The following is a 7,771-nucleotide window of genomic DNA, read 5'->3' on the forward strand; positions in this document are numbered from 1 at the left end:
ATTAATCATGGACGAAGCGCATAGATCGAAATATTCCATACATCCGGGATTGGATTAGACTATTGATGATACGAATATCTGAAAGGATTTTATTAATGGCCGAGTTTGGAGAAAGATATGGTTACGTATGTTGGTGAATATTTAAGTTATGCAAGAGATAAGGCTGCACACCGAAAACCCTAGGGAACGCCGCAACGATAGAAAATTCGCCAATGATAGTGGGAATAAATTACAATGGAATTCGGGACGCAAATTCCCAAGATATATCAAAGACACGATGCAATTTGGGTAAATCGCGGATCGATTAACCAATCCTCGCATTTCATCCCAATCTATGACGATTACCACGATGAATTCTCGCCCAAATTCCTGATGGTGAAATGGTATCTCGTCGTGGAGTACCATTTTCAATGATCTCAGATCGAAATAGTCATCCTACTTCCATTATTGGAAGGAGGGGAAGGAAGCATCGAGAGGTTGAAGCTTTCTATGGGTGAAGTAATTAACACCAATTTGTTAAAGTAAAAATGGGCGTCAATCAAGCCATAAGATTGGAATTGATTCGAGAAACAACCAATCGGATTTATAATATTTAAGATGAGTTGAAAGCAGCGCGAAATTGGCAAAGGATTTATGCCAACATTCAAAGGAAACTGTTGTCACCGGAAGGAGGTGACAAGGTATTTTTAAGGCATCACCTTAGAGAGGTGATATGAGGTTTGGCAAAACCGAAAATAGCTCCTTAATATATTGGACCTCATGAGACTATCTCCATGATTGGTCATTTAGTTTATCGATTAGAGTACTCCATGGGCTAAGTATTATACATGATGTTTCGCCATTTATATGGATTGAAAAGTACCTAAGCGATGAGGCAATGAAAGTACCAGTAATGGAGGTACTCATAGTAGACATACTTGATATTATAAATAATTCCGTAGAGATAGTAGACGGGGAAAACTAAACAGTTTGGACACACCAGGCTTTATTGATTAAGACTAAGTGGAATTCACAGCGAGGACCAGATTATACCTGGTAACGCGAGGGTGAATTCTGAAGGAAAAACCCCCACCTATCTCTCGGAAGGGGATAGTGGGCGTGTAAAATTTCGAGGACGAAATTTCTTAACGGGGGGAGAATGTAACGATTCCGACGAAACCCGGTATACCCTAACCGGTAGACAATAGTTACGTCATATTTAATGTCGGATACATGAATTGCCATAGTAATTATACGAGAATACATGGTTCACTGTATTGATTGTACGTGAATATATAATTCATCGTATTGAATATGCGATCAATCGATCGATTGTTATTGAAACCCGAACGAATCGAGGGTTCAATCATAGATGATATCTATAATATTTAGTGATTTTACGAAGCATTAATGCTTCGGGATAAGTAAAGTACAGCACAGAAAAAGAATTTCGATTTAATGGTACGTCGGTGCGTTAAACGAAACCTTTAATACCAAACCGAGCAAGAGACGATCGATCAAGCCGAAAAAGATGCGCAATAATTAATAATATGATGTTTTAAGTTAATAAATGTCATGGTTTAAGTTTTTAAAGTTATTAAATCGGTTTTATATAAACTTCATTTTTAAGCCGAAAACGACCATTTTAACCTCGTTTTAAGCCGAATTAAACGTTTAACCGAAAAACAAACTGAACCAGATTATCCAAAACATTATCCAGATTACAGATATCCAAATGAGTGGCCAAGAATGAAGAAGTGGGTCCCACCCCACCCCTTATCAATTCCGATCGGTCTAGGGGGTGTTACCCCATGCTCTCATTTCTTTTTTCTACATCAAACCCTCCATAATCTTCAACTCTCTCAAGATCATGAACTAAAAACCGAGTATTGTAGCAAGAACAACGAGGTAAGGATCGAGTTATCTACGTTTTCACCTTCGTTTCTTGAGTTTATTTGCAAGAAAATGAGGTTTCAAAGATGAAAACCGATTCTTGCATGATCAAGTGATGTATACGGGTTATACAAGGGATCTTGGTCCAAGAAAAGAGTTAAACGAACCAAAAACAAATTTTTACGGTTTAAACTTTAGTTTTGAAACAATAACCGAAACTATAGTGTAAGAGGCTTGATCGTGAGTGTAACTTGCTTGGTATTGTGGTATGTTGGTTGTAGGTTCTGTATTTAGTGGTAGATAAGGCGGAAAGACGAGTTTGTAGCTTGTAGTGGCGGAAAACGAAAGGTATATTCGGTTATGTTCGGTTTTGGAGATTTGGACAGATTGTGATGTGTTTAGAGTTAGGTCATGAAATTTTACAGAGATGTTAGATATATGAAAATATGAGTTCTGTGAATTTTTGGTAATTTTTGGATAAAGGATGAATATTTGGTGAATTTAACGCTCGGCTTTGGCTAAAAATGGTGAAAAATAGTTAAATATCATGAAAAATTCTGGAAAATTGTAGATAAGCTTTTTATAACATTTATAAGTTACACACAAAAGTTTAGGTCAGTTGGAGAAGTCTAAGTATGCTTTTCGGTTAAACGAGTTCTAGGGTTTTCTAGCTCGGTTTTAGTGAAAATGGCATGTAAAAAGAGATTTTGGTTCTGGAAAAATTACAGGGGATTATGTGGATGGCAGGGGATATCCAGGAAAAATTTGGGATTTTTCTAAGGTCGTTTGGTATTTACGACATATTTAGTGTTTAAATGGTGTTTAAAAATAGATAAATAAATTTTAAATATAAAAATTAATTCTGGAAATATTTTTATAAAATTCCCCACTGTCAAAAAGTGATTTGTGCAAAATTTCAAGATCCGAGACTAAACGGATAATTAATTGTGCTAAAAAGAAGATAAAAACAAACTTTTAAAGTCTAAAACGCACAAACCGGTAAAGTTCGTCTAAACGAACTGACTGGTGTATAAAAACCCTAAAAATGAACTATTTTCATATAATAGAGTTAAACAAGTAAAAATGAATCATCCGAAAATAATTCGGATGATTTGGGTATTTTTAACCGATTTAACAGTTTCCGGTACGCCAAAGACGGAAACGGGTCCCGTGGCCAATCGGGGCGTCTAAACCGAGCTCAAATTTCACAACTTTAATTAAATTATCAGCCAACCACTACTTTCGGGTCGTGTGTGACCAAACTCATTTTTGAAACGTAAAATCGGATAACCGTGCTAGGCACGCAAAACGAGAAAAACGACTAATAGTAGTTGTGACCATGGAACTCTAAACGATATCACAATCTGAGTCCGGAGAAGTGTTTCTGGGTTAACATTGCCCCCGGAATGGGTACAGTACTGGGTTAACAGTGTCCCCAGATGTACCGGTTAACGCGGTTAAAGCTATATTAATAGTAATTGTATAGTAACGATCGTAGGGATCATATTACAGATTGGACGTGTTAACTGATAATGATTGTTGCTACCTGCTTGCATGTGCTAAGGTGAGTTTCACGAGCCCCTTTTTTTGAATTGTTTTTAAATATTTTCCCGGGGCGGAAAGCATGTTACTATTGAAATGTTTAAGTACATACTGAACGCATGGTTTTGCGTGTAATTATAAATATTTGATTGTACGGGAATCGTACGGAATGGGTACAGTACTGGGTTAACAGTGTCCCCAGATGTCCCTAGAAGTATTTCTGGGTTAACATTGCCCCCGGAATGGGTACAGTACTGGGTTAACAGTGTCCCCAGATGTCCCTAGAAGTGTTTCTGGGTTAACATTGCCCCCGGAATGGGTACTGTACTGGGTTAACAGTGTCCCCAGACGTCCCTAGAAGTGTTTCTGGGTTAACATTGCCCCCGGAATGGGTACTGTACTGGGTTAACAATGTCCCCAGATGTCCCTAGAAGTGTTTCTGGGTTAACATTGCCCCCGGAACGGGTACAGTACTGGGTTAACAGAGGTTTCACTTGTGGGCTCAGCATAATTACATCGATAATATTATATTATGATATGGATTTATCATGGTTTACTCAAATTTTGAAACTCACCAACTATTCGTAGTTGACCCGTTTTCTCACATGCTTTTCAGGTACAATTAAGATGAAGTGATTGCTTATGTGCTAAGTGCTTGATGTGTGTAAGATTTGCGTGCGGGATGTTAGGATACATTATAATAAATAGAATTATGTATCGTATTGTATGAGGTGTGCATCACCTAGACGGTAATGAAATACGAGATAATGTAATTTGAAGTATATTAATGTATTCAGTTTTCTTTATAAACAATGTGGTTGATATCAGAGGTGTCTGTTGCATCCCGTTTACGTTTCCGCTGCGGTTACGGGGTGTTACAGTATCCGCCACATGTATATCTTCAACATCCTCCTCCGACACAACAATCTGATCACCATCATCATCATCATCATCATCATCTCCACCGTCATTATCGTCATTAGAATCAGTCCCATCATCATCCTTACTCTCATCCTCAATAGAAATCACTCTTGGTGACTCTGGCACCTCCATAATCTCCATATTGTTGTCAACTAGCCATGGGAGAATGTCATATTCAACTTCAGGATTGAAGTTCCTTGTAGCCCCCAACCTTGCAATTCTTCTATAGACATTTAGGTCTTGCAAAACATGTGTTATTCCCAAGGTTGGTAGATCAGGGCATACAAAAATTAAAAATGATCTGTAAAAATCTCAGATATACCAAGAATCTGTCATCCCATCGTTTCCTTAGATTAGTCACCAAACCTTCAAAAATGAGTTTTGAAAAGTTGAAAGGTTGGTTGGTTGTAGATGATTGCAACAGTGGCATTTGCAATTTCCTTGCTCATGAGGGTCCAAGTACCCCTCCTTGGTGTAAAGACCTGTATGATGTGGTGTATTAGAAATCTATACAGAATGGGAAACATCTCCTTCTTGAACTGCCCTTCATTCACATCTCCTTGATAATCCATTGTCTCTTGGAAAATCCTCAAAAATCTATGGGTAATAAAGAATATCGGATTATCCACATTGTCGTTCAACTGAAGACTGACCCTTATTAAATTCTCCGTGATTTCACCTTATGTCTAGCCACGGTGACCTCAATTCTTCGTCCAATTCATCATTTGCTAATTCGACATAATTCCAGAAATCCAAATGACGGTTCCTGTAGATGATAGGGCTTTCAGTGAAAGAGAAACGAATATTAGAGCGCAACAGCCACCGAATCATCAACTCTACATGCCTATTCTCCTCTGTGACTTGGAGAAAGGCACACATGTTATGCTTTTTATCGAACGGATACGTCATATCTGCATAAACACAGACAAGGACACATTCAAAGAAACAATTAGTCTTTATAGTTCATAGCTTTAACATGTATTAAGTTGTATTTGAAGAAGAAATTAAAGATAGTCTTTAAAACCTGTTCTTCGACAAATTAATAACCTACATGAAAACAGAGATGTCAGTAAACATGAAATTGAAGCCCTAAACTTATACAATGAGCGTCAGAAATCATTCAATTGAAACTTACCGAGTCGGATTAAGTTGGATGACCAATTTAGGTTAGGATTTTAAGCAAACGATTTAGATTCTGGGTAGCGAGCAAGTTGGTAATAATGCAAGTGAGAAAAAGGGAAAGAGGTAAAATGAAAAATTTTCTAATTCCTCCTTGTATAGTGTACGTTGTGCACATTTGAAAGTGAGTTTTAAATGAATTTTGTTGTTTTGCATATGAATACTGCCAAAAACCCAATTTTAAATGTAGCAGCATAAAACTTGCTCGATAAAGTGTATTTCCAAAGCTTGCTCGTCCTAGAGTTTGCTCAGGTAATTTAAAGTAATTAAAAATAAATCAGAAGTTAAATAATCAAGTATAATTCATCAAATAGACAACCTTACTCGAGATTAATAAAGGTCCCAAAATAGTAACTTAGAGATATTTCTAATTGTCAACCTTACTCGAATACCTTATTATTGCTAACCTTACTCGATTATACTTAGAAAAGCAAAAGGTTAACTAAGTTTTAGAAATATACAAGCAGGTATACTTACAAAATGAGGTTTACTCATCAATACCTTAAAAGTGCAAAGTATGCTTGAAGAAACTTTATGTATTAAATTTAATACATAAGTTTGCTCAGAGTATACAGTGTACTCGTAAAGTAAAGTTTTCTTGAACAACTCTTATAATATACAAGTATGCTTGGAGAATACTTGGATTATAATAATAATAATAATACACAAGTGTACTCTAAGCATGAAGTTTGCTCAGTAAACAAAGTTTACTTGAAAACACTTGTAATTTCAGAAAATATTATGGAAACTAATCCAAAATTATGAATTATGCTAGACAAATACAAATTTCAACAAAAACACCCAAGTTTACTCGAAACAAGTATTTGAAGCACATTCACACATGTATCACATATTCATCAAGTGTGCTTGATGAAGATAACCTTCTAAACAACCAAGTTTACTTGAAAGTATATAATCATCAAAGTGTACTCGATAATATATGAATAGTTCTTTTCAAATCAAGTAATCATCAAGTTTGCTCGAATGAGTAAAACTTCAAATAAAAACACCGAAGTTTACTCGAAAGTTTAAAAACATCAAAGTTTACTCGAAATAACATATGCAAACATATTCAAAGGTTAAAATGCAACTCTTTTTGACTTAAACTTTACATCAAACAGTTTTCTCATTAAAGTTCAAAGTTTAAGAGCCAAAGGTGCATAATATATCAAATTTCAGTTATATCCTTTCAAATCTTTTTTTTTTTTATGAAAAGATCTCAACATGGGATCATATTGATTAAGCCCTTTTAATACTTCATTCTCAGCATTATCAGGCAGGTTAATAGTGCCACACCCCCAATTTTCGACTAACGGGGTTTTACCGTGAGGCGCGTGACATACCAGGATCTAGCCATGTGTCATAACGAACAATCAATTTTTAATGGAAAATCTTTACATAATATTTCTCATCATAAAAGAGGTAAGTACATTAACAATAAAATTTTACATTTGCGGAAGCGTATAATTAATTAAAACACTTAAAAACCCAGAGTGCGTGTCAAGATGCCCAGACATAACATTTCATTAAAGACTCCCATCATACTTCGACGCTTAATGGGATCCATGCATCCTTGACTCACTTCAACTTTACACGTGCACTTTAATCACCTTAGAAAGACATGCTAAACAGGTCAACACAACGGTTGGTGAGTTCACAGGTTTGAGTTTAAAACAAGTTTGTTTAACAAACCCGTAAGTAAATAAGTAATCATTGTAATGAATAAAGTATGGATAATGTATGCATCTATAATACCACTAGTTAATTAGACTAGTAATCATGTTACATTAGTGTAAGTTCCATTGTGATCGAGGCTGGCTTGTTAGTTTGTTGCCACCCACGAAGTCTAATACGACTAGTGCATATTGCATTTCTAGTAAATGAAGACACCCGACGACTCCCTCTCCCCAGAGCCCGAGGGGGTTCGGAAAACCCAGTAGTACTAGCTTTCATTACCCAGCCAATGTACAATTGTTAACGATCCAATGTTTATGGGGGACTTCAGTTTAAGTTCACTATGTACACATGAGGTATTAACAAAGTCTACGATAACCAAAAAAAGTTTTGTATGCATGCTTTCTCCCCCAAAAGGAGTAATGGAAGTCAACTAGTTAAGTCAAAGTTGCATACTAGTACCCTAAACAATACAAGTATGTAAGTATTTGCTAATCGGTTCCTAGAACCCTTAGTATCCAAACAATCCCATTGTTTATTAGTAGTTGACCAAAGTTTGATTTTTACGTCCAAAGTTTGACTT

The sequence above is a fragment of the Bidens hawaiensis genome, unplaced genomic scaffold (assembly GCF_021521415.1).
Source record: "Bidens hawaiensis isolate Kalapana, Puna unplaced genomic scaffold, B.hawaiensis_p1.1 tig00034355_1, whole genome shotgun sequence".
NCBI classification, from domain to species: domain Eukaryota; kingdom Viridiplantae; phylum Streptophyta; class Magnoliopsida; order Asterales; family Asteraceae; genus Bidens; species Bidens hawaiensis.